Consider the following 27,024-nt stretch of genomic DNA (forward strand, 5'->3'; position numbering starts at 1 on the left):
ACACAGGTCCAAAGATGGTAAAGTCATGTGTTGTCCAAAAGAGGAGTAAGTCAGGCCTTTTCTTTCATCCTTTTAAATTCCTTTAAATAAATGTCTACATTTTTCTGATTATAAAAGTATCATATATAAATATATGTAATATATTAAATATAGCATATATTAAATACAATAAATATATTTAATATAATAAATACATTTCATAGATTAAATATAGTATATATTAAATATAATAAATATATTAAATACAATAAGTATAAAATTTGGAATATAAAGAAGAAAATAAATATGGACTACAATCCCACCATCAGACAAAAATGTGGCCTTGCCCTGGCAGGTGTAATACCACATTCCCCCTGGAAATACTGTCTGGTTCAGGAACAAATATGAGGCCTAAACAGGTGAGAAAGTAGAGCCAATGAAACCCAGTCTTTGGGCTTTTTCTGAAACTGTTGATGGCGTATAGAACTGTCCGGACCACCATGTCAAGAAAGTCATATGCCAAGAAATTCGATTTGTATTTATTAACTTAGTTTGAGGTGAATTCTCATTGCTTGCACCTAAAGGATTTTTGGTTTTTGAGTCCACTGAATGAACCCCTGAGCTGTGGAGCTACTGCAAGCAATGCAAATACTCACAATTCTTTATTAAACTAGTCTGTGTACCTAACACTTTGCTGAGCAACATGGAGAAACCAAAGAAAAGAGATAGTGATTGCCTGTCCAAATTGTAGTTGGATCTCAATTTTAATGTCATTGCTGATTTATTGACTCATAGAGTTATGGGATGGCAAATCGAGAGGGAATACTAGAGATCCTTTAATCCAAGGATATCAAATATGTAGTTCGGGAGCTATAAAATCCCTCCTGTGATATCCAGGGAAGATACTGATAATTGATCATGACACTCTGTCCTATTGAACCTAAATTTGGCCTTAGAATTATTGGCAGCATAGCATTCCAGAAAGTCACAATAATAAGTACGGGTCAGTACTCAAGCATACTTGCGGCTCATTCTGTGTACATTCCTCTCATTTTAAAGATACGAAAATCCAGGTCCGGAGGTAAGTGACTGCTCGTGATCATTCAGGTATTTGTGACTATAAGTTGTTTTTCTGGTTTTCACTAATTTCGTCTAGGTCATAGCTAAAAATCATCATCCAGAAAATGTACTTATCTATGCTGTACTTTATTGAGTAAGACAAATAATGTGACATGCCTTGTAGTTTCCCTGTTTTACAACAATTCACAGTTGAAGCAAGTTGAATCCATCAGTTATTGCTGTGTACCAGATCATTGCAGAAATCTCAGTGGTATATATACAATAAAGAGTATTTACTTTTCATAAGTCTTTGGTTTGATCGGGTGACTCTGCTGATGTCAGCTGGGTTCAGTTTGAAGAACATTTATCTGTGGATTGGGTCTCTCACATGTTTCATCCCTTTTGGGCCAGTGGATCAATGACAGTGTGTTCTTCAGGCAGTGGCAGAGACTTAAAAAGGTAAGTGTTCACGCTCCTGCCTACTTCATGTCTGTTAATATCTCATAAGCCATTGTAAGTCACATGGCCAAACCCAAAGTGAAGGGGTGGTGAAGTGCATGTGACCACTGTAGGAGAAACTGAAAAATGAAAGGATAAAGTGCTTGGATACAGGGAGGAGTGAAAAATTGGGACCACCACTATAATCAACCACACAAGTCAGGAAGAAAAATTATAGGATGCCATAAAAACATATAAATGGGGGGAGGGCTAATCTAGATGTGGGTGTTTTTATCTATCTAGCTGTCTAATCTAATCATAAAGGTCCTCTGTAAGGAAGCCTTATCTTGTTACTAGGTAAAGTGGTCAGAACCTTCTATGCAGAGGGAATAGCATGTGTGAATTTGCCCTGTAGGAATAGAGAAAGGCCAGTGTTAGGAGGCCAGTGTGGGGAACAGTAATGAGCAGTGGAAACTGGTGGAGCGGGTAATGCCAGCCCATTCAGTGTCTTGTGTTTCTATTCTATGAGGAGTGGAATGCATGGGTGGAGGTTACGTAGTAAAGTGGCATATGTAATTTGCATTTGGAAAAGATCACTGGCTACAATGCAAAGAATCAATGATAGGGGGCAAGAGTGAAAGAATATAAGTAGATAATAGGCAAATGCGGTATTCTAGGAGAGACCTGTATGTAGATCCTACTCTCATAAACAGTGGTAGGAGTGGAGATGAAATGAACACAATCCAGGGACATCTTGAAGGCAGAATCAGCAGGAATTTCTTCTTCCTTCTAAAATCTCTCTTGCCTTCTCTTTTTTGGTCGCAATAACTTTCTTTCCATCTTTTATATTTGCCAGGTGTCCTTCTACCTCAGCGTCTTCATCAGGCTATTCCTTATGCCTAGAACACCCACTCTCCACTCTTTGCCTAGTTTAATTCTTACTCATACTCCAAATAAAGTTCCAGTCTCACTTTCTAGAGAAGAATGATTTGATCTTCAAAATATGTTATTAATGGTTCTCATAGCATGATATGCATCTTTTGCACAACACTTGAAACAACAGCAATTTAACATTTGTTTATGATTACTTGATTCATGCCTATAACCCTTTCCTCCTCTCAAACCCCAGCTAAGCTCTGAGCTCCACAAAGGCAGGCATTTGATTTGATTTATCATGGTGTTCTAAACTCTGAGCTCAGTGCCTGTGTGTACTAGTCATGACTTGTTATATGTGGTTTGAAAAGATGATGAATGAACACTTCGGAATGGAATGTGTGACTATTCTATGTAATCTATGATATATTGGATGCATAAAATTTTGAATTCCTTGGTTATTACAGATAAAAATATTTTCAAAGTTAATTTAAGGTTTGTAATAAGCATGATGAAAAGAAATAGCTGAAAATAAAATCAGGAATAATTTTCAGAGAGGAGTGTGAAAAACTAAGAATTTAAGCACAATGTACTCTACAAAAGCCTCGTTGCCTACAGCAAGGGCACTGCTATGACCTGATGACTATGATTAATACCTTGCAAAGATTAAAGATTAAAAGTAAGCCACTGTGTTGCAATAAGGATCATATTAAAGTTCACAGCACTGCTAAATGACAAGGAGTCTGTGAGAGCAGAACCTAGGTAAAATTTACATTTGCTCTGGGGTCTTTGCCTTGGGGGTACATTCCTTCCCCAGTCGGTGAACCAATGCCCAGCAGAGCCCTTGTAAAAGGATCACTCTTGAGATTTAGAGAGTGCAAGGAAGGGATTGGTCAGAGCATCCTGAAGTAATCACGGAGCAAAAACCAAATTACAATCCTCTGCCATCAACCAAAACAAATCAGAGAACTAGGCTGTCTCAGAGGCCATTTGTAGACCTTTGCTTTATCCTAAAACTAAACCCTAAAGATTGTGATCATTTTGCATGGTTTGTGGTTTCCTATTCTAGAAAACTCCCAAAGAAAACTTGAAATGGCTGGAAAGAAGTAATAGGGCCTTGGAAAATAAATGTTTGCTTCAGTTAGCTAAAGCTGGTGAAATGCAATATACCAGAAATGGGTCAGCTTTTACAATGGGGGTTTATTAATTTACCAGCTTATAGTTCTTAGGCCATGAAAATGTCCCAAGCAAGGCATCAACAGGTGATGCCTTCTCCCCAAAATGCAGCTACTGACTATCCTTAGCACCTTTGTCAAATAGCAATGTCTGCTGTCTCTCGCTTTTCTCTTGGGTTTGTTGCTTCCAGCTTCCGGCTTCAGTGGCTTCTTCTATTTTCTGTGTGTTCTCACTAAGCTTCTCTGGCTTTTCTATCTGAGCTCTCCAGGGCGTTTTCTGTGTCTCCCTTCCATCGTGTATTCTCTTATAAAGGACTCCAGTAAGAGGATCAAGACTCACCCTAAATTAGATGGGTTACATCTTAACCTAAGATACTTCTCCCAGAAGGATCCTACTTACAATGGGTCCACACGCACAGAAATGGAGTAACTTTAAGAACGTGATCTTTTCTGGAGTATAGACAGCTTCAAAGCATCACAATGTTTATTTGTTTTTTTAAGATTGTTTTGATGGCATGTTTTGTTGTTGCGATGGCTGCAAGAAATGCAGACTAGAAGGTCTTTCATGGATGCTGGATCCTCAGTTGTTATTATTATTATTATTATTATTTGAATATATGGAGTTATGTTACAAAACTATAGCCAAATATCTTAAGGTCAGAATGAAACTTTCAAAATATTTTCTTGAGCAGAACAATTATAAGCTAATTGCCCAGTCTGATAAATCCTATAGTCTGCTATTCCTTCTGCACTGATGACACCATTCTTGAGCTGGCATAGTGGGTTTGCTTTCTGTATGTAGGGTGACCATGCAATTCAGTCTTGAGAACTTTAAGTATCTAAACTCGTTATAAGTAAGATGCTGCCTTCTTGAGATGAGAGAAGTTGTAAAGTTGTTCACAGTGGCCTTTTCTTGGATTCAGTGCATATGACAATTTTCATTCTTTGGTATTTTTAGCAGTCTCTTGACACTTAACTCTTACCTATTTTCTTGGAAAAACATTCTGTGTGTGTGTGTGTGTGTGTGTGTGTGTGTGTGTGTGTGAATATTGCTTTGGGATTTTATATGCCATTTGAAGTCAAGGTCTTCTAAATTACTTTTATGGTTGCTTATAATGAGTCTATTTTTTTTAATTCTGGAGACCAGAAAAAAATGTAATATTGTTAATAAACTCTGGCTGTGATTTTTAAGACATATGAAAAAGTATTAAGGGAATGAATATTCTCCCAATGATGAAAATTTACCTAATGTGAAATTTTTACTGTATTTCTAAGTTACTGTACTTGGAAGGACAAATTGGAGGTAATTTAAGATATGAGAATGAAGGCTTTTTGAGCTACAACCTTCTGTAGAATATTTTTCTGCACTAGCTGAGTCAATCACCTGAATTTCTGGATTCTAATGTAAGCCAAAGTTTTGGGGGCTGGTTTCTAGGGCCTGCAATATGGAAACAGGGATTATAGTATCACTTCTTGAACAGGATTTCTGGCTACTACTAATAATTTATTTATGAATCCTAGAAGTCAAAGGTAGCAGTATTTATTAAATTTTCACTGGGTGGACAGTGAATTGTAGAAAACAAAATTAGTGAGCTCGACCTTTGTGGGGGTTCTAGTTTGCTAGCTGCTGGAATGTGATATACCAGAAATGGAATGGCTTTTAAAAGGGGGAATTCATTAAACTGCAAGTTTAAAGTTCTAAGGCTGTGAAAATGTCCCAATTAAAGCAAGTCTATAAAAATGTCCAAATTAAGGCACCAATGGGTTACCTTCATTCAAGAAAGGCCGATGAAGTTCAGGGTTTCACTCTCATCTGAAAAGAGCCATGATGAACATGGTGACATCGGTTAGCTTCCTCTCCAGGCTTCTTGTTTCAAGAAGCTCCTCCAGGGCCATTTTCCTTCTTCATCTCTTAAGGCTTCATCTCCGAAGGCTGTGTGGGCTCTGTAGCTCTCTTGGCTATTGTGGTTCTTGTGACTCTCAGGACTCTCAAGGTTTATCTAAAATGGTTCCCTCTTTTAAAGGATTCCAGTAAACTAGTCACAACCCACCTGGAATGGGTGGAACCACATCTCTGTGGAAATAATATAATCAAGTTTCCAACCAACAGTACTGAATATGGATTAAGAGAAACAGCCTCTTCCACAAGATGGATAAGGATTAAAACATGGCTTTTCTAGGGTACATAATCCTTTCAAACTGGCATGGGGGCTTCAAGTCAATGAGGAAACTATTTAAATCAATAAATAATCAAGAAGTAAGTTTTGTGTTACAACCTACAAGTGGAATGGGATGCCAGAAAATGGGGAGATCACAGGAGTTTGAATTATTTAAGGAGTAGGCAGAACTTGAGCCTACTGTGAGGAATGGATAAACTTTGGAGCAATTGATGGAATGGAGGAGGGAAATGCATACAGGGAATAGAGAGGAGAATTTAGTAACAGTGGGCTAGAGTAACACATATGTGGAAGGCATTAGAGTATGGGGAAAAATAAGAAGTGCAGGCACTGAAGGGAGTAGTGGTGTGTGGCAAGAAAGTTGTACTCCACTACACCATTATTACTTGGATTTCTTACTTTATTGTTGTAATAGAGGACTTGATTGCCTGGAAAGGAAGTTTGATCCTGTCTTAGTTTTTGAGGGATCCTATGAAAAATACCACAAAATTGACTGGCTTAAACAACAGGAATGTATTGTCTCATGGTTTTGGAGTCTAAAAGTTCAAAATCAAGATATCAGAAGATCATGCTTTCTAGAGTCTAGAGTATTCTGGCACTTGCTTATCACAATCCCGGGAGTTCTTTGTGTTGTATCTCTGCCTACATCATTTGATCATCTCTCTCTCCTCGGGTCAGCTTCTCTGATTCCCACTGACTTCTGGCTACTACTGACTGACAACATTCAAATTTGCTTATAAAGACTCCAGTCATATGGATGAAGGCCCATCCTGATTCAATTTGGCCTCATATAATCGGACCTTTGGAGACCCTATTTACAAATGGACTCATACTTACAGTAGCACAGATTAAGACTTGAATTTCTTTTGTGTGGAGTATGTGATTCAATCTCCAACACCTCCAATACTGAACAGGGCAATTTGTGATGAAAATGAAAAGTGTTTTAATAGGCTTAACATAGCAGCTGTCCACAAATTGCAAGAGGGAGGGACTAGAATTAATGTGACCAAGTGGGAAGTTACTGAGCAATCCAGTGTAAAAAAGTGAAGGCCCAACCTAGGGACTGGTAAATTCTTTCTGCAAAGGGCCAGATAGTAAATATTTTAGGTTTTTCAGGCCATATGGGCTCTGAGACAACTACTCAGCTCTGCTTGTTGCAGTATGAAAACAGTGATACACAATATGTAAAGGAATGAGCATGGTTGTGTTCCAATAAAACTCAATTTGCCCAAACAGGGAGAGGCCTGTAATTGGTCTGCAGGCTAGTTTACTGATCCCTGGTCTGAACCATAGTAATGACGGAAATAAAAATAAACTATTTGAGAAATTGAAAAAAATATTATTAGATTCTAATGCCTACCTGAATTAAAGAGACAAGGAGGACTGATATTTTCACATCAATGTTTATAGCAGCATTATTTACCATTACCAAGAGATGGAAACAGCCCAAATGTACAACAACGGATGAGTGGCTAAAGGAATTGTGGTGTGTATATATATATATATATATATATATATATATATATATATAATGTGTTATTACACAGCTGTAGGACAGAATAAAGTCATGAAGCGTGTAACAACATGGATGAACTTTGAGGACATTTTGCTGAGTAAAATTAGCCAGAAACAAAAGGACAAATACCGCATGGTCTCATTAATATGAACTAACATTTATGAATAAACTTTGAGAATCGAAGTTAAGAACACAAGTTATCGAAGATAGAAATAGGGTAGAGTTTGGGCATTTGGTGCTGAAGGTTTACACATTGTGCAACAGGACTGATTGTAAAAATTCCAAAATGGATAGCACAATACTACCTGATTGTAGCACAATAATATAAGTGCACTGAATGAAGCTGAATGCAAGTATGATTGAGAGAGAGTATGAAGGCAGAAGGAAAGATAAAGGATAAAGACTGAGATTGTATGACCTAGGAATTCCTAGAGTGGACAAGGATGCTGATTAAATGTACAAATATAAAAACATTTATGCATGAGGGAGAAGTAATAAATGTCACCATTGCAAGGTATTGAAAATGGACGGTGTTCTAGTTTGTAAGCTGCCAGAATACACTATGCCAGAAACAGAATGGCTTTTAAAAAGGGATAATTTATTAAATTGCATGTTTACAGTTCTAAGGGCATAAAAATGTCCACTCTAAGGCATGCCAGGGAAAGATACTTGGTTCAAGAAAGCCTATGACGTTCAGTGTTTCTCTCCTAGTTGGAAAGGCACATGGCAAACACAGTGACATCTGTTAGCTTTCTCTCCAAGCTTCTTGTTTCATGAAGCTCCCCCAAGGGGCATTTTCCCTCATCTCCAAAGGTCTCTGGCTGTGTAGGATTTCATGGCACTTTCCAAAATGGTTCCCTCTTAAAGGGTTCCAGTAAGCAATCCTACCTTGAATGGGTGGAGATACATCTCCATGGAAACTACCTAATCAAAAATTACCACCTACAGTTGGGTCAGTCATATCACCAAGGAAACAATAAAAAAGATCCCAACCAGCAATTGAATGAGGATTAAAGGACATGGCTTTTCTGGGGTACACCACAGATTCAAACTGGCACATTCCATACTTTAGACCCCAAAAAGACATGTTATTTCCAAATGCAAAATACATTCACTCCATCACAATATCTTAAAGCATTTCAGTAACATAAAAATACAATACAAAGTCAGAAACAGTACAAAATTTCATCAAAGTTAGCTACAGTCATGGTCTGTCCTAAGGCAGAATTCTCCTCTGACTCTAGACCTATAAAACTCAGAACAAGTTATTTGCTGCCAACATTCAAAAGAGGGACAGTAATAGGATCAATATGCCCATTTCCAGAGGGATAAATTGGAAGGAACACAATGGTCACCAGACCCGAGCAGTTTTGAAAACCTGCTGGGAAAACTCCATTAGATTTCAAAGTCTGAGGATCATTTATCTTCAGGGCTTTAGAAAGCAGCCATCCTACCTTTTCCGAGGGCCTACACAGTGGTCCACCTCTCTCTGAATGCAACCTTGGGGGACCTTGGGGAGATCACCTTTATCTTGGCTCCACCCTCTGCAAGCATCAGGCTGCACCTGGGCTCTCTGCCATCTCAGGGACACATGCTCAATCCCTCCATGTGGTGGTAGCCAGGCTCTCCCCAATCCCCAAGAAATGTGCTCCACACTCTCCAGGACCTGAGGCAGCACACCTCTTCCACTAAACAAGGTGGTGGAAGGTCCACCCTCTGCCTTTAGGGCAAACTTACCCTCTCCAAGTGCTTGGGTAGGTCCATTCTCCTGGCCTGTGGTTTTTTGACTTTAGACTTTAGATTCCATAATTCTACCTCTGACTTTTTTTTTTTTTACTTTCATTTTGTCCCTTTTCTGAGACTTTTAGTCCAGATTGGCAGCGGTTGCATTTATACAGATCCCACAGCACTCTTGTTGGTTTCCTATGCAGTAGGCTTGGATCATGCCCATCAGACAGAAGGAGTTTCCATAAATCCTTCTTGGATAACTGTATCTCCAATCCCGTCTTTCTCTGAAATGGCTGACTGGTTCCACATTTGGCCAAATCCTCATGTGGGGCACTGTTTTCTGGGATCTCCCTTCCTGGAGGCCCAGAATTTTCCAGAGCATCAACTTCTGATTTCTTTGTACTTAACAGTTCAGTTCTCAGCTAATGCCTTTCCTGCCACATTTTACTATAAGCTGCAAGGAGAAATCAGGCTGCACTTTCCACATTGAATTTGGAAATCTCTTCTGCTAAATATCCAAGTTCATGACTTTTAAAATCTTCCAGCCAAAACCATTAATCAATTTTACCAGATTATCTGCCATTTTAAAACAAGGATCACCTTTCTTCCAGTTTGCAATAATACACACCTCATTTTTGTCTAGAGCCTAGTCAGATGTATTTTTAGACTCCACATTTCTACCAACAGTCTCTTCAAAGCATTCTAGGCCTTCTCTATCAAGCTCCTCACAACTCTTCCAGAATCTTCCCCTTATCCATTTAAACAGCATTCCAACATATTTGGTATTTGCAAACTGCAGCAGTACCCCATTTATCCAGTAACAAAATCTGTTCTGGTTTGCAAGCTGCTGGAATGAGATATACCAAAATGGAACAGCTTTTAAAAAGGGGGATTTATTAAGTTGCACGTTTACAGTTCTAAGTGCATGAAACATTCAAATTAAAGCAAAGCTATGGAAATGTCCAATCTAAGGCATCTATGGAAAGATACCTTGGTTCAAGCAGGCTGATAATGTTCAGGATTTCTCTCAACTGGAAAGGCACACGGCAAACATGGTGAAGTCTATTAGTTTTCTCTCCAGGCTTCTTGTTCCATGAAGCTCCCCTGGGGGACATTTTCCTTCTTCAACTTCAAAGATCTCCAGCTTCATGAGCTCTTGTGGCTCTTTCCAAAAGTGCCTCTTAAAGGGCACCAGTAAGCAACCCCAACTTGAGTGGGTGGGGACACATCTCCACGGAAACTACCTAATCAAAAGTTACCACCCACAGTTGGATGGGTCACATCTCCATGGAAACAATCAGAAAGATTCTACCCAGCAATTTTGAATAAGGATTAAAGGACATGACTTTTCTGGGATACAACACAGATTCAAACAGGCACAGATGGTATAGAGGAAAAGTACAATCAGTGCAAGCTAGGATCTATAGTCAACAGTAGCATTGTTATATGCTTCCACTGAATGTAACAAAGGCATTATGCCAAAACTAAATGTCACCACATGGGGTCACGGGAAAGGGGTACAGATTCTTTGTGGAAGAAAAGGAAATGTCTTCATATAAATTGTGGTGGCGAAGCCAGGTCTATTTACTGAGGTTGGATTGTATGATGTGTGAATAAAACTGTTTAAAAATGAACAGAGAAACAAGTGCTAGAGAAAATGCAGAGAAACAGATGTATCTATTTACTGCCAGTAGGGAAACTGAGAGGTATAGCCCCTTGGAGGGCAGTTGTGGTGCTTCCACGGAAGCCATATGATCCTGAAGTCCCATTGCTCAGTATAATACCTGGAGGAACTGTGTGCTGGGACACAAATCTACATTTGCACAGTGGTGTTTATGACACAGTGTTTGGGATCACAGTGGATGGAGGTGGCCTAAGGGTACAACAACTGAGGGAAGGAAGGAGGAACTCTGGTGTAGACATACAACAGATTACTGAGCTGCTGCAGGAAGGAAGGAAGTTGTGAGGTATACAGCTAGGTGAATAAAGTTTAAGGGCTGTATGTTGAATGAAATGTCAGAAACAAAAAGTCAAATATTATGATATCTTACCTGTTATTGACTAACTATAATATAAAAACTTGTTGAATTGTAGTCAAGAATTGTTATCAGGTTGGGGCCTTTGTAAAGGGTCCTAGATTGTGAGCTCTTACAGCAGTCACATATACACAGGAATTGTAACTGTTATTTCTAAATTCTGAGATACTGAGCTGTTTTATATAATCTGGTCATTCCTGGAAACTTTGGGTAGTTATGCGACACCTGATACTCATAGTTAGAGCTCTGAAGCTATGAAAGTCAGCATTACCCTTTAAAGCAACTATTAAAAAAAGATGAAAAAGGGATCAAACTTTGACTAGAGATATTAATGTAGCTAATCTGGATATGGCTAAGATAAATCAGAAAACAAGGTAAAGGATGCTGTGGTCCACATTTTAAAACTTCAACTTCTGTGTGAGACCAAATGGAGAGATGTTTGTTTGGTGCAAAATTTATATTTTGGGTAACACATTACCTAATTTAACTTGTATGGTCAGTTTAATTGAACACTATAAAATTATGGAGTCTTGAATAGGGCATGAGATTTTGTTGGTTTGTCCAGGTCAATTTGATGCCCCGATATATCCCAGAGTAATTTGGGCAGTGAATAAAAAAGTATTTGCAAAGTCCTTTTGGGGAGAAATTGGAAATATTCAACTTCCCCAAATTGGGAATTCCTGATATTTTCACAAGCAGTGGGGAAAACCAAATCAGTAGGCTGAGCCCTCAATCTTGGGGTTTGTCCCTGTGAAACTTATTCCTGCAAAGGAGAAGCTAAGCCTACTTATAATTATGCCAGTCACTCCCAGAGAACCTTTTTTGTTGCTGATATGGCCTCTCTCTCCATAAGCCAACCCAGCAGGTAAACTCACTTTCCTCCCCTCTACATGGGGCATGACTCCCACAGGTGTAAATCTCCCTGGCAATGTGGGACAGAACTCCCAGGGTGAGCAGGGACTGGGGTCATGGGTTTGAGAAAGCCTTGCTGACCAAAAGGGGGAAGAGAGTAATGAGACAAAATAAATTCTTAGTGGCTGAGAGATTTCACACAGAGCTGAGAGGTTATCCTGGAGGTTATTCTTATGCATTGTGTAGATAGCCCTTTTTAGTTTATGGTGTATTGGAGCAGCTGGAGGGAAGTGACTGGAACCGTTGAGCAGTGTTCCAATAGCCTTGATTCTTGAAGATGATTGTATAATGATAGAGCTTTTACAATGTGACTTTGTGATTGTGGCTGATGTTCCTTTTATCCAAGGTAGGGATAGATGAGTAAAAAAAAAAAAAAGGATAAAAAAATTAATAAGAGGAGGATTAGGGGTAAAATAAATTGGGTAGATTGAAATACTAGTGGTCAATGAGATGGAGGGGTAAGGGTTTTGGGATGTCTGAGTTCTTTCTTTTCTTCTTTTTATTTCTTTTTCTGGAGTGATGCAAATGTTCTAAAAATGATCATGGTGATGAATAACAACTATGTGATGAGATTGTGAGCCACTGAGTGTGTACCATGTATGTGCATGAAGATATGTCATAAAAATATTTAAAATGAAAAGAGATAAGGACAGGGAGAAACTAAAGATTTCACGTAGTAAGTCAGGCATTGAAATATCAATATGGATTCTCAGTATGGTGACCATAATTCAATTCATACAAGTTACCTATTGAAGGAGAAGAATGGAGGGCTGAAGATTGGATAGCCTGGGGTCAGGTAGTGACAGGCCTCTGGGATGGTGGCAATATTCCATTTCTCAATCTGGGATGCCCTGCAGTAATTATGTTGTGAAAGTTCATCATGCTGCTTATTTATGATGGTGTTTATTTTACATTATAGATCAATAAACACTAAGAAGTTTAAAATAGAAAATAAAACCAGTGAGAAGACAAAAAAAAATTGTAATCTGAGAAGTAGGAGAAGAGCCAGAAGAATAAAATGTCATAGAGACCAAAAGAAGTTTGAACAGGGCTAGTCAGAAGGGCTAAAGGAAGCAGCAAGTGTAAAATGAGGATTGGGGAGAAGCTAACTGGGGTGCAAGAGATAAACTGTAAATGGGTGCTTTGGTGGAGGGTTAAAGTTGTAAATTAGATTCCCAGGTTCTTAAACATAAAGGAGAGAGGAGGATATGGAGTACTTTATGAAAAGCATCTGTAAAAATAAAGGGAGAAGTAAAATATATTGAAAGGGAAATAGAGTAAAATAAGGGTTATTTGTTGTTATTAAAGAGAACTACTGTGCATGTGTGAGAAAAAAGGCAAATGAACCAGTGGAGAGGATTGAGGATGTTAATAAGAAATGGAAGATGTATGGGATAAAATGAGCTGCACAGGAAGGATGTTTGTCTGTAAAAATCAAATGGTCAATGTATCAGAGAGACAAGATAGGTGCAGATGTGGGACTCAGAGAAGGGAAGGAGCCACTCAGTAGTGAAAGGAGCCATTGAAAAGGTTAGATTTGTGTGCATGTGTGGAGGGAGGGGCTTGATTTGGGGGCTGATAAAAGGAGAAAATTATGAAGAACTGCAGGAATAAGTTAGTAGAAACTGAGGGGGCAGATTGCTAAGCAATAACATGTGATACCTGGAGATTCCCAAAAGAATACCACTGAATAATTGACTGGCATCTATATGATGACTATGCCACTTTCCAATGAGTGTGTTCTATCAGCATTTCAAATTAAAGATTCTTATAACAAATAAAATTGTTATAATTATAGGAAAGATCCCACTTCTTTGAAAATCCATGTTGATATTGTAATTTACCCTTTTAGTATACTTTATTTTATGACACTATTGGTATAATGGAGTTGAAAAGAGAATCTGGCATCCATAATTTAGCAAACCAAAGATTCTAATATTATCAATCGAAACTATAAGCTGGGGATGAATGTGGGAAGAGGGTAGAATAGGAACTGGCAGGAACTGAATCAGCTATTTTGAAACTCTGGAGTCTAGTGGAACATTGTATAGCATCCAAGAAGGAGCAAGAGGAAGAGGCTGGTACAATGTTGGTAAATGCTGATGAGTTCTACCTTCCCTGAAGTAGCTATGAGCCCCAGCCCTGCCCCCATCCTCCAGACTCATAACAGGCAGCCGTGGGGGCTGCAGCTTCAGCTCCTAATGCAACATGCTGCTGTCAGGGTAGAACATAAAGGCCTAGTCCTCCAAACAGAAGAGGGGTGCAGTCTGACTGCAGGTCACTGCTTTTGATTAGCTTCCTCATATCAGTGGGGGCTGCCTCTGTCCCATCCCTCCTGGTACAAAAGTGGGAGCGGAATCTTAGAGTAACTAATGCAGGGTTAGTTTTAGGGCACTGGCTGGCTAAGCAAAGGGTAAACTCCAAAAAGTGATCAGGCCTCAAGGAGAAAGATATCTCTGAGAAGAATTGCAATAAACAGCACCTGGAGGCCAAACAACCCCTGCCTGAGTGAGTCATCTATGGAGAAGGGTGGAGCCAACCAATCCACCCAAATGAACTATCTACCACTAGGCAATGCCCTGGAGAGATGGGAGGAGAAGAGAAAGTCCTGAACAAGGATCTGGGAGGGGGAGTAAGTAAAGCTAATCTATGAAAGCAAATGGCTCCACAATGTTGGGACCTCTCACCTTCCTCACATCTGTCTTTGTGAGAATGCTGCATATCCTCGCACATGTGTTCTCAATAAACTTTTCGATCTGCTTACTCTTTGGGCTGTGCTCTTGAATTCTTTCTCATAGCCAAGAACCTGGAAGCTGAAATCCAGTAACATATTTTGATGAGCCTACCAGGAGACGTTTCTCTCCAACTGTCTGGACTAGTAAGTCATGGCTACTGGTTGTGAAGACTTGGCTGCATGCTTTTACTTTTTCTGCTCACTTGGCTCTCTCCCCCAACCTCCCTCCTTCCTTCCATTCTTCCCTCTCTCCTCAGCTCTCCGAGACTTTCCCACTTGCATGGCTTCCTTAGAGGCCTCTAGGAATCTAGGGACTCTGATCCAACTCCCCCAGGAGGAGCCTCCACCCATGCAAGGAGGCTCAGGGAGTGGACAATCCTGCCCTTTGGGACCTGACTGAGAAGTTCCTGGGTTGAGCTAGAGTCCATTGGGAGCCAAATCAAATCTCTCTCTCTTTACTTGGAGCTCTGAGACTTCCCCCCAGTCTTTCTTTTCCTTATCTCTGAGCACCCAAACCCTTCCTCCTGCTGAATCTCTTCCTCTTTTCTCTTCTACAGCAGAGGCCTTCCCTCCTGCCTCCAGAGAATCTCTTCTCCTCTGACCAGCTTTCAATGTCTTCTGAGACAGTGCATCTTTTGTAACACAGTATTTGGGGCTAAGGATTCTGTACCAAACAAGGTGTTGTCTTTTATATTCTGGGGAGTCTCCTTTGGTTTAAGCCCATGGGAATTGGGTACCTTCCATTGGGAGCGTCTCCAGTGAAAGCGGGGAAAGCAAAAGCCCCTGCTATCCTAATTAAAGTGAACTGAGCCTGTGAAAGCCGGCATGCACCTGAGTACACAGGCCCTCTTCCCCTCTGCTCACTCGCACTATTGCTCTGATGACCAGTTTCCTACTTTTTCTCTCCAGGTCTTCCTATCTCTTTATCTGCTACTAAATCTTGCATCCCAGCATGTTCTGTTATTAGCCCTCTTGAAGGTGTTGCCTAGTGCAGGAAGAAACCATTGGCTGGGAAGAATAGGCTGTTGGGTGTGCATTTGCTTTCTTAAAAATATCTGCTCAGGGCAGTGCAATGGTGGCTCAGTGGCAGAATTCTCACCTGCCGTGCCCGAGACCTAGGTTCGATTCCCGGAGCCTGCCCATGCCAAAAAAAAGAAAAAGAAAAAAAAAAAGATCTGCATGGTAAGGGATGAAAAAAGCCTCACTCTTGGCCCTGTCCTACATCTGTCCAAACCTATACCTGTCTGACTGCCTGAAAAGCATACTAAGCCATGGTGTTAAAAGGAGCATGATTTCCTTGCTGCATATTCTTTCCCTCTAGCTCAATCACAGCAAGCCTGGGGCTGGCACCCAGGAAGTCCCCTTCCTAGAATTTTTTTTGTAGCAAATCCTTTCTAGTCTCTTAAGCAGTAACTTGAGCAGTAAGTTAAGCACACAGACACCCAGGAACATGAGTGGATCAGCTCAGCAACTTTGGTATGGTATTGTACCATCCAACTACTGAATCTTCAAGGACCCTGGGATCACCTGGGGATAGAAAGCCAGATCCAACGGACCAAGGGAATTAGTGCTCAGAACAGCAGGCTGGTGACCTGGGATGCCTAGCACAAGTAAGGAAATCTGCCTTTTTCTTCTCTCTCTACTTAGAAATGGGTAGTGCTTCCAATATTCCAGCTAATAGTCCAATAAGCTGCCTATTACAGAATTAAAATAATCTTCCCACCACAGAACTAAAAAGGAAAAAAGTCTTATTTTCTATTGCAACAATGCCTAGCCGCAATATCTATTGGAGGATGGCCAATGTTGGCTCATGAATAGAACAGTTAAATATAACCCTAACTTACAATTACATCTCTTTTGTAAAAGAAAGGGAAAATGGCAAGAAATTCCTTTCATCGAGCCTTGATAGCCTTATATCAGGACAAGCCCTTGAATGGCTCCTGCAAATTATGTTACACTCAGGAGAACCATCAGAAACTTCTTCCTCATTACTCTTCTTTATAGAAAGAGGCAAATATTTTAAATACTCCTCTTTTAAATAGCCCCTCCTACCCCCAAAATCCTTATTTAATCTCTATTAAACCCATTATAGCTGAATATAAAGCTTCTCTTCTAAACTATGCTTTCTTTTTAGCCCTCAGGAAACAGGAAACTTAGAGGACAAGAGTATGCCTGGGAGCATTGCCCTAAACTTCTCTCAGGAGGGGTGAGGACCCCACCTCAGGAGCATGACTTTAAGCATCTCCCAGGGAGGAACACTGCAGGGATCCCTGGTGGCTTTACCCGCCATGTTCCCAAGCTTTCGGGCCATTGGAGAGGAAAACGCCCAGCTCTGGGACACGCTGGGATACCACACCGTCACACTGGTGCTAATGAAGCTCCTCTTTTTTGACTTTTCCAGAGAAAATGGGAAACACCAGCAGTCAATATAAACTAAAAGGTGGGGAAGCATAGCCCTCCAAATGATGCTCTCAATTACAATACCATCCTCCTTCAGTCATAAAAGACAGAGCAGGCAGAAATTCCCTCTTTGTCCAGATATTTATAGCTCTCTATCAAGAAAAGGACCTAAAACATTTATACTTATGTTATGCCCATGCCTCAATTTCTATTAGAGAAGAAGAATCTTATTTACTAAAAGGCATGAAAAAAAATGTACCACCAAGCTGGTTAATTGTAGTAAGCTAAGGGAAATCAGGAGGAAAAGGAAAATCCAGCTTTGTTCCAGGTGAGGTTGATGGAAACCTTAAAAAGTTACTGATACAAGCCCACATTGTCAGGAAGGTCAAATTTTGCTGGGCATCCATTTCATCAGCCAGTCTGCCACTGACATTTGAAGAAAGCTGCAGAAACTCTACGTCGGCCAGCAGACTCCCACTAAAGACTTCTTAAAAACTGCCTTTTTTATCTTTAACAGTTGAAACAAGGCTGAAGAAGAGAAGGCAAAGAGAAGTAAGCAAAAGACCAGAGAACTCAAGATTCAGCTTGTTGCAGCTGCTGTTAACAGTATCCTGTCCTCTCGCGGTCACCCAAATCAGGGCTCCAAGGCTCAAAGACTCTGTTTCAACTGTGGTCAGGGGGCCGCTGGCACAGAGGGTGCCAGAAACCTCAAGACAGCCGTTAACCTCAGGACCTAGCAGGTCCTTGCCCCAGGTGCCATCAATGTGGGCTTTGGGCCCAGGAACTGCACTGTCTCCCAAAGGGCGGGGAGGGCAGGACAGCCCCTCCCTCCAGCCCTGCTCATGGCAGGTAACGGAGACTAAGAGGGCCTGAGGCCACGTGTGACTCTGCTGACTTCACATCTGACCAATTTAAAGAAGCCCCAGTGATGCTCAATATGACAGGTAAGATTACTAATTTCTTAATTAACACTGAAGCCACTCTCCTAGACTACCACTCTGAGCCTACCTCCCAGACTTGCCTAGTTATGGGAGTTGATGGTCAAACAAAAACCAAAACCTTGTGAGCTTGGAGACATTCTAGGGTCTCCTCAATTTCTCACTGTCCCTAAATGCTTCACCCCCCTTCACGGGAGGGCTCTCCTTCATACCCTGGAAGCAACCTTAAGCCTAGAAAACCCATATAGTGTTTACCTCCTTGTTTGCCTCGAGGCCCCTGCTAGGTTGAGGCCTCTTAGCATCCAAAAAATGTACCACACTAATACAAAGAATTAATAATAGGGTGGTCTGTGGGAACTCTGTAAACCTAAAACAAATCTAATTAAAAAAAAACTCTAAGTTGATTTAAATTTACAGGCGTAATCAAGTGAAAAAATATATAATTATTTGGTATATATATGTATATAAACATCATTAAAAATTCAGTGATCCTTATTTGTATAATCTAAAAGGATTACGTTACACACAATGTCATCAAACTCAGACTCCTAATTTTAAGGACTCTTTGAATGTTTAAGTGTTTTTATCACTTGTAATTCACTTTGAAAATATGTCAAACTCCATCAAATCCAGTAATATGGAGACTGTGAAGTAATACATACGTTTCACTTTGTGAAATCACATTATATGTATATAATTGGATACACCTACTGCCTCTATTGATACTTAGTAAACATTTTTTTCACATTGCTATATAATTATCTGTCCCCACTGAGCTATGACTGAAAACTTGATGAAAAAGTTGAGCCTTACTGAACAGAGGTATATGCATTTCATTACTAGGTTGTATAATTCTGCTCATAAACTTTATGAAATAATTTTAATGCTCGATTCATTGAAAATGAAAGAGAAAAAATTAGTTTAAAAACCTATCCAGAAGGCTTTTATTCCTCAGGAATGTCTAGCCCGGTATACTAATTTTCTTTCATTTCAATAAAGTGGACTGAGCCAGGGAAAGATTAAAACTTTGACGTCCCATAACTTTAGCAATTACTCTCTAAGGGTGCCTGAAATGTTTACCAGCCAGTTGGATCAAGGGAACATTTTAAAACATGTATGTATTTAAGTAATTTCTAAGGGTAGTGAACCTTAGTTACTTTGATTGGTATTATTAGCTCTTATCATAAAGACAGACATTATTTACAACTTCTGGATTATTCAGTTCCATGAGAGTACTGTTGAATATTGAAAGACTGACCATGACTATTATTACAGTAATTTTAATATGAATTGTAGAATTTTAATAATATAAAACCTGATCAACTGAGTTAAATATATGTTTTTTAAAATTATTTTTGATGATGTTTTTCTGTTGTTACTTTTATTTACTACCTCTAGGGTGAGCTCAGACCTCTTCTTTGTTCCTATGGTCACTGTTTTAGTGTGCTAAAGCTGCCAAAATACAATATACCAAAAATGGGCTCGCTTTTAACAATAGAAATTTATTAGTTTACAAGCTTACAGTTTTGAGGCTATGAAAATGTCCAAATCATTGAAGACAAGCAGCAGGCAATCCTGGACTCTGTCAGATGAGAATGCACGTGGCAGCATCTTCAGGTCTCTTCCTGGTTTCCTTGCTTCCAGCCTCTGCCGTCAGTGGCATCCACTCTGTTTCTGTTGCTTTCTCTCTGTCCTGTGGCTTTCTCTCTCAGCTTCTGTGTCCTTTTCTCTGTATTTTATCTAGTTAAAAAGGACTCCAGTAAGAGAATTAAGACACACCCCATCTCACGAAGAGATCTATTTACAGCCGTCTGCACCCAAAGGAAAGGATTAATTTTAAGAACATAAATTTGTGGGGTCCATAAAGCCTCCAAACCATCCCAGTTTCCTCAAAGGAGGAGTGTCAAATTTACTCTGATTGTACCTTATTTTCGAAGGATGAAATTACTTCTTATTAAGGGCCAGCATATTTGTGATTATATCCCTTTCCTTCCTCTGCTCCCAAGGAGTGCGTCTCTTCCTAACACTACCCAAAAATGGACTTAGGGTGGTCAGACTAGTGCAGCAAAGTCTTTTAGACACTGGAAACATTTTATTGTTCAATTTTTTTCTCTTCAGATGTTTCCAACTGGACTTTTCTTTGTTTGGCATCATAAGCTACAAATGAGGGGAGGAAATAAATGGAGGGGAGATACAACTTCTTCATGTTTTTAAGTGTAATTATGATAGGAAAAAGGAAGTCTCCCTCTAGGTCTGAACTCAACCATAGCATATTCATTGGAATTTGGGGCCAATCTCCAGGTGATCATCTCAAGTTTATTTGCCTTGCTCCCATCGGATAATGTCTAATGCATATGGCACCTCTCAGACTGGATGAACTTTTTCTGACTATCCTACTTAACCCTAACCAACCACCCTTCTCTCCATCTCCTTATCTTGCTGCACTTTTTTTTCCATAATGCTTATTACCCCTTTATAATAATATATAGAATGGATTATATATTATATACATAATAAGAAATATAACATTTTGTTCATTACCTCTTTCCCATAATTGAAGATATGCTCTGTGAGATCAAGAACTTTGTTCTGTCTTGATGCCTAGAACAGAGTAAAACAAAAATTTCATTGAACAAGGGCATGTATGGTGGGCAAACATAACTTGGTTCCCAATGAGATATACACTTGTTATTCTTCTCCTCTTGAGCTCAGACATAACATGGGATATGTTTGTAGCCAATAAGGTATGGAAGAAAATCATCATGAGCTCTACAACTGAAATGAAACGAAATCTGCTAGCAACCACATGAGCTTGGACATGGACTCTAGCCTCGGATGAAAACGCAGCCCTGGACAGCATCTTGACTGCAGCCTTGTGAGACCCTAGCTAATCCATGTCCAAATTTCTGACAGAGAGAAGCTGTGAGAAAATAAGTATGTGCAGTCTTAAACCTCTAAATTTGTGGTAATTCATTGTGGTGTAATAGAAAACCAATGCTGCGTGTTTTGAGTCTAGGTCTGTTGCCCAAAATCTCAATGCCATATTAATGTTATTATTTAATAGCATCCTATTCTTTTGTCCCCATCCAAATATTTATGGACATGAAATAAAGAAATGAGACTTTGGAGGTTTCTTTATATGTACACGTCCACTTTTCTTTTTATAATAATTTATAATATTTTATATTATAATTTTATTGATAAATTATTATAAATAATTTATAATATTTAAGCTTCTTCAGGAACTGACAGTCTAATTCGTATAGTAAAACAGTTGAACAAGACTTAAGGACACTTTCAAAGCTATATATGCACAAGCACAAAAGAATATAGTGCACACTGGGTTGATGTGGGTAGATTGGACAGAGTTTAAGGTAGCAATAAAATTAAAAGATAATTTTACATGTTTTCCTCAGTCCTCTAGCACAGCAGAATTATTACCATTACATTTTATCTTTTGTATATGACTATTTATATTTTGAGTTAATTTTATATGACGTACAATTCATTCAAACCCATGACTACAACTGCCATGTTTATGGAGATGACTCCCAAATTTTGTTTTCTAGCCCAGATCTCCTTCCTGAGATATACTCTTAGAGATAGACTCTTTACATGGTTCTTATTCTTGGGTGTCTTAATCTATATTCCCTAGTATTATCAGGGAGGTATTTCTTTAGCAAAATTCTACCTATGCTTGAAATCTGTAACACATGCAAAGCTATCCATTTTTGTTCCTATTGTTCTACTCTTACCTCTTATTTCTATATCCTATCCTCCAGCTGCATTTAATTCCAAATGTCCTAGGTAATTTCATCCTCTGTCTTGTGCCAGTACTTGTGCATGGAAATCACCTCCACATCTTTCAGTACCTAGCTCATGCATGGGATTCCTCTGTGATGACTTGTGGAAATAATAATATCCTTTTTGACACCCCAACTGCTGTATCTTATACAAACATATGCACTAATAGTGGTAAACATAAGTTTCATGTCTGTATCTTCCATTTGACTCTAAGTCCTTTAGAGCAGAAGCTGTCTTGATATCTCTGTACCCTTAATATCTATCATCTCACACATGATAAATACTCATCAAATATATGATACATTTTTTATTTTATTTTTATTTTTTTGCATAGGCTGGCACCGAGAAACAAACCCAGTGTTCAGCATGGCAGGCCAGAACTCTGCCTGCTGAGCCACCGTGGCCTGCCCAAATATATGATAAATTAATGATTAACTAAAATAGTGTGCCCTTACCATTGGTATTTGTGGTAGTTAGATTCAGGTGTCATCTTGACTAGGTGAAGGTGCCTAGTTCTATTGGTGCGGACATGAGCCAATGGCATGTGAACCTCATCTGTTCCTGATTACATCTGCAGTCGGCTAAGAGGCCGTGCTTGCTGTAATGAATGATGTTTGATTTAATTGGCTGGTGCTTAAATGAGAGAGCTCAACGTAGCACAGCCCAAGCAGCTCAGCGTACCTCATCTCAGCACTCGCAGCTTAGCCCAGGTCTTTGGAGAAGCAGAAAGGAATCACCCCGGGGGAAGATGTTGGAGCCTAGAGGCCTGGAGAGAAGGCCAGCAGAGATCACCTTGTGCCTTCCCACGTAGGAAAGAACCTCAGTTGAAGGTCATCTGCCTTTCCTCTGAAGAACTATATGTTAACTAAATAAATCCCCTTTTATTGAAAGCCAATCTGTCTCTGGTATGTTGCATTCTGGCAGCTAGCAAACTAGAACAGTATTGCACTTTCACTAATTTGAAGATGATACCTATGTTTATTTTATATATTTAAAAATTTTTCTTTTAAATAATACAAGCTTATTGTAGTGACCTATGTGAGAATAGACTGGTACATCCATTCTGGAGAGAAATCAGGTGGTTTGTATTCAAATGAGTACACGTGTGCCTTGTACTCCAGCAGCATCTCTGCTAGGTACAAATCACAGAGAAATTCCCCACACAGGTCCAAGAAGAGATATGTACTAGAATCTTCATGACTATTGTAATGACGAATTGGAGGCAGTAGCTGTCTCTCACTAGGGGAGTGGATAAGTAGAATAATGTATATGTACTTCATAGAAAGCATACAGAAGCAATGTGTATATGCCCAGAAATATAAATATATCTTTAAAAATATAGTGCTGAGCTAAAAAGTAAGACTCAGAATGGTATCTATAGAATAATAACATCTATTTAAATTAAAATATGCACAAAATAATACAAGACTCATACTAATACATAAGAAAGATATTAACCAAACATTTTAGAACTTTTTCTATGAGAGGGATAGAAATGAGGAGGTGAGTAAATAGCAAGGATTAAATAAATTCGTAAATGAAATTAGAGGAATGCCCCGATGATTTTAGTCACTATGAAATGAAGACTATGATTTAGGAAATAGTCTAAGCCTTAGAAACCTCCACCCACTCACATACACATAAAGAAACTTAGGAAATAGAAAAGTAGTATAAATGTAAATTTATATTGTCTTTTGAAAATAAAGATCTAAATGGAAAAATTTGGAGTATATATATAAAATAATAACAGTTGACATAGTAGGAAATAGAACTCCAGGATACCAATAACTGTGGAAAGTATTAAATTGTCATAGAACTAGCTATAAAAATGATGCAGGTCCATAAGGTTTTATATGAAGTTCTAGCAAATCTTTAGGGAACAGTTAATTCACATACTAATTAAATTATTCTATACATATATAGAAAAATGTTGAAAGCTTCCTAAATCAATTTTACTCCCTTGATATAATGCTGATATTAAAATCTAACAATGATGGAACAAAGGGAAAGAGGCATACTGTAATAGAGAGTCTGGCTCCAATTTTTTTTTATCAGAGAGGTTGTAGGTTTACAGAAAATCATGCATAAAATACAGAGTTCCCATATACCACCCTATTAATACCTTGCGTTAGCGTAGTACATTTGTTGCAATTGATAAAAGAACACTTTTATAATTGTACTAACTATAGACTATCATTTACAATAGGGTTCATTGTTTGTGTTGTACAGTCCTATGTGTTTTTTTAAATTTTTATCCCAGTAACATCTATACAACCTAAAATTTCCCCTTTTACTCACATTCAAATATATAATTCAGCACTGCGAATTACATTCACAGTGTTGTGCGACCATCACCACCATCCATTACCAAAACTTTATAATCAATGTAAATAGAAACTCAAATTTGATATTTGGCTGCTGTGTTTTCAGGCTTGTCCCTTCCCGTTCCATTTTTGGCCCCCATCTGGGCAAGCTGGTGAGAATGCCTGCGTGTTCCTTCCCTTGGTGAAAGCAGAAAAGTTCAAACTATGCAAATCCCAGCCCATATGCAAGAACCCTCTCCCACACCCCACCCTGTAGCCACAATGAAAACTAAAGCCACTCATTGCCCCGTTCACTCAAGTCATTTCAGGCTGGCTCTTGTGTCTGCTGCCTTGCTCTTCCAAGAAAGTCCTTTTAAGTGAGTAATAAACCTTTTCATAACTTTTTGGTGCATGTGTGACATCATCAGTCTCAGTATCTGAACTAATTTTGGGTGGGGGTTTGTCCAACCCTTGGCAGGACAATCACAAAGCAGTTGATGATGTGAGCAGGATGGTCACGTGGTGACTGCCACCACCTGGGGGTCTTTCTTCTCTTGTTAACTGGCTCCACTGCTGCTGGTGAGCTTGTACTGTGAGCTATAGCCTTCAGGCTGCCATGTGTTTTGAGCTGCGTTACTGCCTGCTGGCAAGTTTTCACTTTGAGTTGTGCTGTGCTGTGATGCTTTCACTCAGTTTTGCAAAGCTAATTAAGTTGGAAGTTTTGAAAATTGGGCATTTAGGGACAGGAGAATGGGCTATGAGGCCCTCCTTAAAGTAGCCTGGGTCATGGGTTTTTGTCTGGACCTATCCATGTGTCTCAATTCCAGCACTCGGGGGAAAAATACTTACCCTGTAACCAATGGCCATGTGTCTCAAGCAGGCATTTACCTTCTGTGCAATATATGGGCCCATTGGTTGGTCACTCATGTAAGGACAGTAGTCGCTATGTTGCAGGTCAAGCTAAAATCAGATGGCTAACTAGGGCACCTGTAAGGCTTACAGTGCTTCTGCTGCTGCTGCCACCATGCATACCTCTATCATGATAGAGATCCTGATGCTCAAGATTATGGGGGGAAATTCCAAAGGCACCCCATGACACAGACTCTTATGGAAAGTAACCCTGAATGTTCTACATCCATTCCTCTTAAAAATAGTCAGAGAACACCATCACTCTATTTGATAACTGTAAAATGGACCAACAAAGACTATGCATTTGATTGCATGCTGCAGCGTCTCAACATAAATCAAACCCAACTTAATCCCAGGATTCCTAAACCCAATAAAGCAATAATCTCTGTGGAAGTCCCCTATCCATAATGATACTAACTTGATTCTTTCTGGAGGAAGAGACTCATGAGCAGGATAGAGAGACCTTCCTGTCCTATAGAATATTATATCCAGTAACCAAAAAACAAGCCAACACAATACAAAAATAAATAAATGCAAAAACAAAACAAAAACAAAAACCCTTGATACAGGGAGAGGAAACAGGAATGAAAGAGAGGGCTCTGATTTCCAGTTGGAAACTCAGATTTTTACTTATGTAAAAGAAATATTAAAAGGGCATTAATTCTTTAAATTAGGTAGAGTGCAATACTAGGGGTCAATAAGGGTAGGAATGAGGGATATGGTATGACTCAGGTTTTCTTTTTTCCTTTTATTTCTCTTCCTGGAGTAAGGCAAATGTTGTAAGATTGATCATGGTGATTAATGCACAGCCATGTGATGATACTGTGAACCATTATTGTGTACTTTGGATGGATTGTTTGGTGTATGAATATATCTCAATAAAATTACATTAGGAAGAAAAGGGCACTGGTTGGTTATTCCACTTATACAAAATTGGTTCTCAATTTAAATTTAATATCTGCTGTGGTGTATCAATTGGTATAATTTCATGGCCTAAAACAATATTGAGGTTCAAATTGTTATACCAGCAAATCCCACTAAGTTTAAGCAAAGTACTCCATTGCCTTAGGGGAGTTACTGAACATAAAATAGAGGACAAATAATTATGCTTCATCTTAACAGTCAGAAATATTGCCTTAAATTCCCATGGCCACAGTACCCATGGCCCTAAAATATTCCATAGTGGGCATGAATGTTCTGACTCAATAAGTAATAAAATAAAAATTTAATCTTTGGCACTTGAAATAGACTTGATGAAATGGCACCCCGTGAACCTCCCCCTACCTCCCAGTTAAAATAGTTAATACAAATTATTACAGATTTGAACAAGGCCTACAGATGTTAAGACCCAATGCAAAAGACCTACTGGCAAAAATGATTGGCACCTATCAGTGGACCAAGAATCTTAATGACACAGAACTCCCAGTTCTTGGGAATTATTTGGTCAGTTGAGGGTTGCTTCATCCCTGACATTTTCAAGAATTAACTATTGACCATCTTGTAGGCATTTTGGTGTTCTGAAGCACATATTCCTTCATTACAAATTTTAGAGTGAGCTATACAGACGAACTTTAAATTGTATATCAGCTCCCTTTGAATGGGGCTCCCTACAACAAAAGCTTCTAGAATCTGGCCAAATTGCAAAACAACAGGCGCTCCCACTAGCATCCCCTTTATAATCTCCCTCCCTCCCAGACTCTTTCACTGTAGTCTTTAGCAACATCCGTCTCTTCCTCCTGGAGTCTCTAGATCACCCTTAAGTTGCCTATGAATTCTGATAACTCAGTTGAACCTAAGGTGCTCTCTAAGGAGCCTGTGCATCCAGGAGAAGAGAGACCTCCTCCAGAGTCATTACATTTGGCAACAGGGGAAGACATGAACTTCTGGTGCAAAGGACTTCTCTTTCTGTCCAGCACTACGTACCACGAGAGTAGAAATTGATGGCTGGCTATTTCCTTCTTGAAATGGAAGTCTTACAGGCCCTGAGTGTGTAATTCTCCTCACCCAATTGTCCCATTATGTTTTGAGTCATGGAAGTAGCAC

General features: G+C 39.3%; 1 long non-coding RNA gene across 1 annotated transcript in view; it reads left to right on the forward strand.

Annotated features, from left to right (window-relative positions):
* The first annotated feature begins 999 nt into the window (after positions 1-999).
* LOC143655617 (uncharacterized) overlaps positions 1,000-27,024 on the forward strand; it is a 228,693-nt gene continuing 202,668 nt past the window's right edge. Inside the window, exon 1 of the long non-coding RNA XR_013162185.1 lies at positions 1,000-1,060. This is a non-coding gene — a long non-coding RNA (uncharacterized LOC143655617). The remainder of the gene's footprint in view (positions 1,061-27,024) is intronic.

Source organism: Tamandua tetradactyla, chromosome 14 (genome assembly GCF_023851605.1).
Source record: "Tamandua tetradactyla isolate mTamTet1 chromosome 14, mTamTet1.pri, whole genome shotgun sequence".
In the NCBI taxonomy this organism is placed as follows: Eukaryota; Metazoa; Chordata; class Mammalia; order Pilosa; family Myrmecophagidae; genus Tamandua; species Tamandua tetradactyla.